Below are 8,579 nucleotides of genomic sequence, written 5' to 3' on the forward strand. Positions count from 1 at the left end.
GTGAGAAATAGCAAGTGGTGGCAAGTGGCAGCGGAAGACGGTGGTGGAAAGTGATGACGGTGGGTGGTGGGTAGCTGGTGGTGGCGGTGGGTGGGTGGGTGGGTGACGGTGGTGGGTGGTAGCGAGTGGGTGGTGGTGGTGGTGGCGGCGGGTGATCGGTGGGTGGCGGATGGCGGGTGGTGGTGGCGGGTAGATAGCGGGTGGTGGTGGTGGGTGGGTAGGTGGGTGACGATGGCGGGTGGTGGGTAGTAGCAGGTGGGTGGTGGTGGCAGGTGGGTGGCGGATAGTGGTGGGTGGTGGCGGATGGGTGGTGGGTGGTGATGGTGGGTGGGTGGGTGACGGTGGCGAGTGATGGGTGGTAGCAAGTGGGTGGTGGCGGTGGTGGTGGTGGCGGCGGGTGGTGGGTGGTGGTGGTGGTGGTGGGTGGTTGCGAGTAGTGGTGATGGTGGTGGTGGTGGGTGAGTGGGTGACGGTGGCAGGTGGTAGGTGGTAGCAAGTGGGTGGTGGTGGTAGTAGTGGTGGGTGGTGAGTAGTGGTGGCAAGTAGGTGGCAGGTGGTGGTGGCGAGCGGTGGATGGTAGTAGCGGGTAGTGGGTGGTGGCGGGTGGATGGCAGGTGGGCAGTGGGTGGTGGTGGTGGTGGTGGCGAGGGGTGGATGGTGGTGGCGAGTGGGTGGCAGGTGGATGGTGGTGGGTGGTGGTGACAGGTGGGTAGTGAGTGGTGGTGGCAGGCGGTGGTGGGGGGTGGGGGGTGGGTGGTGGGTGGTGGTGGCAGAAGACGGTGGTGGAAAATTGTGGCGGGTGGTGGCTAGTGTTGGGTGGTAAAAAAAAAAAAAAAAATTGAAAACTTAAAATGGAAACACATTTTTTGTGTTTTCATTTTTTAGCCAAATTTATAAACTGAGACCACTGATTTATAAATCAAAAATTTTACTAAACAAGTTTTTATTTGAGTTTTTTAAATTTTTGTAAATATAAACAGAAAACAGAAAACGTAAGTGTTACCAAACGGCACCTAAGCAATACAGAAGAAAAACCCGACCCACGTTTCCCCCAACGAGAGAGAGAGAGAGAGAGAGAGAGGGGGGAGGAGAGAGAGTAATGGCGGCACAACCAAAAGAACAAGACCCACACCACCAACCCACAACTGTAGAACAACTCCCCGATCACCACCACTCTCAAAATCTTCTACATTCGAGAAGTCCGTGGATGAGATGAGGCAACATGTTGAAGGACTCAGGAGAGAGATTGAGGAGAGGGATCATGAGATGTTGAATTTCATGATGACGAGGTCGGAGTTTGAGGAATTTTCCGATTGTCACGGTGGAGGAGAGTGTTGTTAGGAGGCCGCGAGGTTTGGGGAGGTTAGGGTTTCGGAGGAGTGTTTTTTGGAGAGAGAGAGAGGGGTGTAATGGGGATGAAATGGGTGATCTGTATGGACAGAGCAATGGGTTTAGTTCTGAGTTTTTGAATTCTGCTTCGAAGCTCTTGCAGGTTTGATGATCTTCACACTCTTCTCTTTGTTCTCCTTTTTTTTTTTTTTTTTTTTTTTTTTTTGATTGCCTGAATTATTGGTGGAAGTTGCACATTGATGGATAAATTTGTTCTGTTTGGTTGCCAAATAAAACAGAAGGAAAGGAGAGAAAAAATGTTGTCTTATAATATCATAGATGACTTCTGATTTTCCTGAGAAACAATCAAATGGGTGATTGAATCTTGACCCAGAGCAATTTGGGTCTTTTTTCTAGTAGAATGATATGAATAGTTGACGATTGACACAACCCGCTTGATAATAATTTTCTCTTATTTAAGACATAAATTCATTTTATTCATCTTTTTAGCAGATCAATTTCTTGTTGATATGCTATTGAAATTGCAAGAATGAATAGTTTATGGAAAGTTTGAATCTTTATTGTTTAGGCTACGGTCACAATACAAACCTTTAACTTACTGGAGTTTTTATTCTTCTTATTACGTAAGCATCCAAGATGATGTAATTCTGGTGACAAAAAGCGAGTATATATTCTCGCACTTGTAACCAACATGGACCTTTCAAGCAACAATTTTTCTGTAGAGATATCCCTGAGCAACTAACAAGTTTGTTGGGCTTGCAACTAATAAATCTATCTCGAGATTACTTCACAGGAATGATCCCCCAGAAGATCGGTGACATGCAGTTATTGGAATCTGTTGATCTCTCAAGAAATCAACTCTTTGGAGAAATCCCTCCAAGCATGTCCGGTTTGGCTTTCCTAAACTATCTTGATTTATCTTACAATAACTTGTCTGGTAAAATTCCATCAAGCACCCAACTCCAAAGTTATATGCTTCTAGTTTTATTGGCAACAAACTTTGTGGACCTCTGCGTCGCAGAAATGCAGAGTTGATGGTGAATCAATCAACAATGAAGGAAGAAACAAAGTAGACAAAGGAGAACATGAAGTGGATTGGTTTTATGGGTGCATGGCAATAGGATTTGCAGTGGGTTTTTGGAGTGTTTGTCTGTCTTTGTTTTTCTTCAAGCGATGCAGGTATGCCTATTTTCAGTTTCTAGATATAACATGGGGCAAACTTTATGTTGTGTGGATGTTGGCAATCCAACATTATGTAAATTGTTGCGCTTATTAAGCCTTTATAGGTCTCATGCCTTTTGTACAACTTGTCATTGAGAAATTGCTCGAAAGTTGATCTTCCTATTTCCTTTTACAAGTAGTAATATAATTGTGGTTTAATGAGTGTTGAATGACCTAGCACAGATACATTGTGAAAGGATAAAACTTATCACCTTGCATATTTTCTAATTTTTAAACAACTAGTGCTTTGCAATTATTATTATTATTTTGTTGAAAACAACGATTTTTTAAAATTTTATTTACAATGGTTTTGCAATCGATGTATATATATTGCTTTGTTTTTAGTTTTTTAATCTTAGATAATGATGATTTAAAATTCTTTATTGTTAACTCCAAACAAGATTATCAAGGATTATAAGGACTCACATCATATAATTATTCACATCTATATATTGTGTAAAATTTTAAATATATATATTTTTTAATTCTCTAATAAGTTTGTGTTAACATAAATTTCAGAACTTCATGTTTCGGATAATTTACCATGTATATCATCAAGAAAACAAGACTAAAACAACATACCTGAATCCATCGATGAACGGTTAAACGGAAGCGTCTGGTTGTCAATAAAACCTTTGATATTGACTATGTTATTGCCTTCTAATCCTTTCCCTTATGTGCCTTATGTTTCTCCTTGAGAGGATTTAAGAAACAAAACAGTATTCTTGTTTTTTCACTCTTGGGAAGGAGTAGGGACCATAACCTTTTAAAGGTTGTAATTGGTTTTCATAACTGAAAGGTAATGAAAACCAATAAATTAACCATTATTGGTTTCATAACTGAAAGGTAATAAAAACCAATAAATTAACCATTATTAGTTTCATAACTGAAAGGTAATAAAAACTAATAAATTAACCATTATTATTATTGGTTTTAAAACTGAAAGGTAATGAAAACCAACTTTAACCAATATGTTTTAATTTCTATTTCTGCCCCTCATAGAAATAGAAATTATACAATTAGTATCTACACATTAGGTCCATAACACATATATATCCTTAAGCCTATTAACTAAATTGAATCACTTAAATTGTAGGCTTCTTATAAATGATAACACCACATTTAATTATGTGGTCCCATTGAGACATTATCTAACAATCTCCCACTGGACCACATATGTATCCTGAAAAATGTGCTTAACTTTAGTGAGCTCAGAATTTTGTTATCATAACTTGAGGGTATCCAAACAATCTTGTCCATTAACTATATTAATATAGGATCAAAGCGGTCTTCGTTACATTAATCGTAACTCGACCCACCAATGGTCACGTATACGAATACAGCTAAATGACATAGATCAATCATGGATGCGTAGCATGGAAATTACATGTGATGTGATCCATACATGCCTATTTCCAACTGGTCCTACTTAACTTTATTAAGATCAATACTTCACAATACGTAACAGAGCGTAATAAATTGAATACTTCATTTCTGCAGAAATTAATCTAATTACATAGATAAAACTCAAGACTGACATAAAGCAGTAATATAAATACAAACTCCCACTAAACCAGAATGTTCTCAAATAGAACAACACCCATCTGAGCAGTGTGCTCATGAAAGACCTTGGGTGGTAGTTTCTTCGTAAGTGGATCCGCTATCATGGAGTTTGTCCCAATGTGCTCTATGGAAATCTGTCCACTCTGCACTCTTTCTTTTACAACTAGGAACTTGATATCAATATGCTTTGATTTTGTCGAGCTCCTATTGTTATTGGAATATAAAACTGCAGACTTATTGTCACAATATATCTTAAGTGGTCTTTCAGTGCCTTCCAAAATACGCAACCCAGTGACAAAATTCCGCAGCCATATCCCTTGGTTTGATGCCTCATAACATGCTACAAATTCTGCAGCCATGGTGGATGAAGCTATGAGCGTCTGCTTTGCAGACCTCCAAGAAATTGCTCCGCCAGCTAACAGATAAATATAGCCTGATGTGGATTTCCTACTGTCTTGGCATCCAGCAAAATCGGAGTCGGAATATCCAATGACCTCTAACTTATCCGATCTCCTATATGTGAGCATATATTCCTTTGTTCTCTGTAAATATCGCATAACACGCTTGACTGCTGTCCAATGATCCATGCCAGGATTACTTAAATATCTGCCTAACATGCCAACTATAAACGCAATATCTGGACGCGTACATACTTGAGCATACATTAGACTCCCTACAGCTGAGGCATAAGGAATCTTCTGCATTTCTTGAATTTCAAGATTGTTCTTCGGGCATTGGCTGAGACTAAACTTGTCTCCCTTAGCAACCGGGGTTTCACCTGATTTACAATTTTGCATGCCAAATCTAATGAGTATTTTTTCGATATAGCTCCTTTGTGATAATCCCAGAATACCCCGAGAACGATCTCGGAGTATTTCGATTCCTAATACAAAGGAAACATCACCAAGATCTTTCATTTCAAAATTCTTAGATAGAAATCTCTTGGTGTCATGCAATAAGTTTATATCGTTTGTGGCAAGCAATATGTCGTCAACATATAAAACCAAAAATATGTGTTTACTCCCACTGAACTTGTGATACACACATTCATCAACAACGTTAGTTTCAAAACCATACGAAGTGAGAACTTGATGAAATTTGAAGTACCACTGACGAGAAGCTTGTTTGAGTCCATAGATGGATTTAGTCAATTTGCAAACCATATTCTTTGGGTCTCCTGACACAAAGTTTTCTGGCTGCACCATATAAATTGTTTCTTTAATGTCACCATTAAGAAAAGCTGTTTTGACATCCATTTGATGCAACTCAAGATCAAAATATGCAACAAGCGCCATAATTGTCCTAAAAGAATCTTTCGAAGAAACTGGAGAGAAAGTTTCTTTAAAGTCAATTCCTTCTTTTTGAGTAAAGCCTTTGGCTACAAGACGTGCCTTATACCTCTCCACATTACCATTTGAATCCCTTTTGGTTTTAAATATCCATTTACAACCTACGGGCTTCGCACCAACTGGTAATGAGACAAGTTCCCAAACTTTATTGTCTTGCATAGACTTATATTCTTCATTCATGGCTTCTATCCACTTATGAGAGTTGGAACTTTCCATGGCTTGACGAAAGTTGATTGGATCATCTTTCGACATTCCATTTTCTACCTCATGTTCCTGGAGATATACAATATAATCATCTGAAAATGCAAATCTCTTTTCTCTGGTGGATCGCCTTAATGGCACAGATTCTTGAGGTTGAGGTTGTAGAGTTTGTTCCTCAGGAACAATTACCTCATCTTGAATGGGTCAGGAACAATTACCTCATCTTGAATGGGGGTTTGAACTATATTATCTTGAACAACATTGTCTGGTCGAGGATCCGAAATTACTTCTCGAGTAATGACAGGTATAGGAACCTGTGATTGGTCAAAAGTAGTAGTAGGAAGTGGGATTACTCCTGCTTCCTCCTCAAAGACAATGTCTCTAACTGGATTTCTCCCCCCAAACTCAACATCCTAAAAAAATGTTGCAATTCCCGTCTCAAATATTGACCTATTTGTGGGATCATAAAACTTGTAACCCCGTGATCGTTCGGCATAGCCAATAAAGTAGCTGCTAATGGTTTTAGAGTCCAATTTTCGTTCATGAGGTTTATAAGGCCTCGCCTCAACAGGATAACCTTTTAAACAATTATGCTCACATTAAGTTACCAAACAGATAATCTCTAAATAAATTAATTTAATAACAACATCTCAAGATACCTAGCACAACATTAATACCAAGCCTTTGGGCAGTGATATTAACTGTAAGTGGTATTCTTGTTGTAATGATCAAACATTGACAATAAGTTATGTCAAATAACAAATCTATCTTTTGATGGATTTATTATTCACATTAGGTTTCCTTGACAATTGGCACATGTTTATCACCACAAAATGTGTGTGTAATTCTGCCAAGTATTAATCATGTCTTTGGACTGATAAATACCCGCATGAGATACACAGACATGAACTTCAAAACATTCCATATAAAACAATCAAGACAAGAGAGATCACTTTTGTGACATCTTGTTTGAATTGACTTATATTTAGAACATTAGAAAATTAAATTTCTGTAGACGTTGTATGAAATTACATTAAATTTAAAGATTTCTAAATTTGTTACCCCGTATATGTTATATAATCTGCAGCAATCCCAATTATATACATATTTATATAAATACATGATGTTCACCATTTGAAAAATGAACCACCCATCCGAATTATGTTCCATTTCCAGAAAACAAAACATAATTTGCAGCAAAGGGAAAAACAGAAATACAAAAAACAGAATCTGATTCCAAGAAACTAAATAGGATGAATAAAAGCATATCTATTCTGATGATACACATGATATAACCGCTCTGATACCACTTGTTAACATAAATTTCAGAACTTCATGTTTCGGATCATTTACCATGTATATCATCAAGAAAACAAGACTAAAACAACATACCTGAATCCATCGATGAACGGTTAAACGGAAGCGTCTGGTTGTCAATAAAACCTTTGATATTGACTATGTTATTGCCTTCTAATCCTTTCCCTTATGTGCCTTATGTTTCTCCTTGAGAGGATTTAGAAAACAAAACAGTATTCTTGTTTTTTCACTCTTGGGAAGGAATAGGGACCATAACCTTTTAAAGGTTGTAATTGGTTTTCATAACTGAAAGGTAATGAAAACCAATAAATTAACCATTATTGGTTTCATAACTGAAAGGTAATAAAAACCAATAAATTAACCATTATTAGTTTTATAACTGAAAGGTAATAAAAACTAATAAATTAACCATTATTATTATTGGTTTTAAAACTGAAAGGTAATGAAAACCAACTTTAACCAATATGTTTTAATTTCTATTTCTGCCCCTCATAGAAATAGAAATTATACAATTAGTATCTACACATTAGGTCCATAACACATATATACCCTTAAGCCTATTAACTAAATTGAATCACTTAAATTGTAGGCTTCTTATAAATGATAACACCACATTTAATTATGTGGTCCCATTGAGACATTATCTAACAGTTTGTTGTTAATAACTGATTAGAATTTACAAGCTATTTCGTTAAAGCAATTATATCACGTGTAAATTTGGATACCAGTTCTTTCCGAGTTCAAGTTCTTTATAATGGCTTTTCTCTATATGCTTTGTAGTGTCTCAAGCGATATCGTTTTGGGACATGACTATTTAATAAATAATAAAAAAAAAATTCATCACATACACGAGCTCTGTACGGAAAAGAAATAAACCTTCTCGTATAATTCTGTTGATCAAGTTTGCGCTCCTCTATACGTCGTCGCTTTATCACCTGAAAACACAAACGTGAGCTAGTCGGCGGGTGTGTGCCGGAAACCTCTTTGATGCCTAAGTCAGTAAGCTTGACAAATAGACAAAAGCTCTGTGTATTCAGAAAGCAAAGTTGTGTGTTACCTCTCCAAAGGTGATGTTTGTGAGTTTTTATAGGTTTCGTGTGGCACAATCTTAGTAGGACTTGTACTTCTCCATGCAGAGTCCTCCTAGGATTCATACTCCTGAAAGATAATGCTTATCCTTCAACACCCCCCTCACTGCTTAAATCAAGTGAGATGGTTTTTACAACGGCCGAACTCCAACATGACCGAAGTAAACATGACTATGCATAGCCGCAGAATAAGCTGAACTAGCTTTCCTTTTACTGCTCTTACGTCGGCTTCTCATGCACAACCCATGGCGTGGTTAGACCGAACTAACATGTCATGATCGGTGTAACTCCAAGACCGGTCTAACTCCAAAGTACCGATAGACCGATCTAACTTCGATCTTCTGTCGGACCGGACTAGCTTCACGGCCTTAGGACCGGACTAACTTACATGGCCATTTTACTCGGCCCTTTGTACTACGGCTCATAACGGCCCATGACCCAGCTCGGCCCAATTTTCACATAAATTACCCTCTCAATTGCCCCTTAATTC

General features: G+C 38.2%; 1 long non-coding RNA gene across 1 annotated transcript; it reads left to right on the forward strand.

Moving 5' to 3' along the window:
• The first annotated feature begins 1,012 nt into the window (after positions 1–1,012).
• Positions 1,013–2,694, forward strand: LOC145802913 (uncharacterized). Its single transcript, XR_014344689.1, has 2 exons — positions 1,013–1,492; positions 2,144–2,694. It is a non-coding gene; the product is annotated as an uncharacterized LOC145802913 (long non-coding RNA).
• Positions 2,695–8,579: the final 5,885 nt, after the last annotated feature.

This window comes from Camellia sinensis, chromosome 11 (genome assembly GCF_055761805.1).
Source record: "Camellia sinensis isolate YWXY chromosome 11, ASM5576180v1, whole genome shotgun sequence".
Taxonomy (NCBI): Eukaryota; Viridiplantae; Streptophyta; class Magnoliopsida; order Ericales; family Theaceae; genus Camellia; species Camellia sinensis.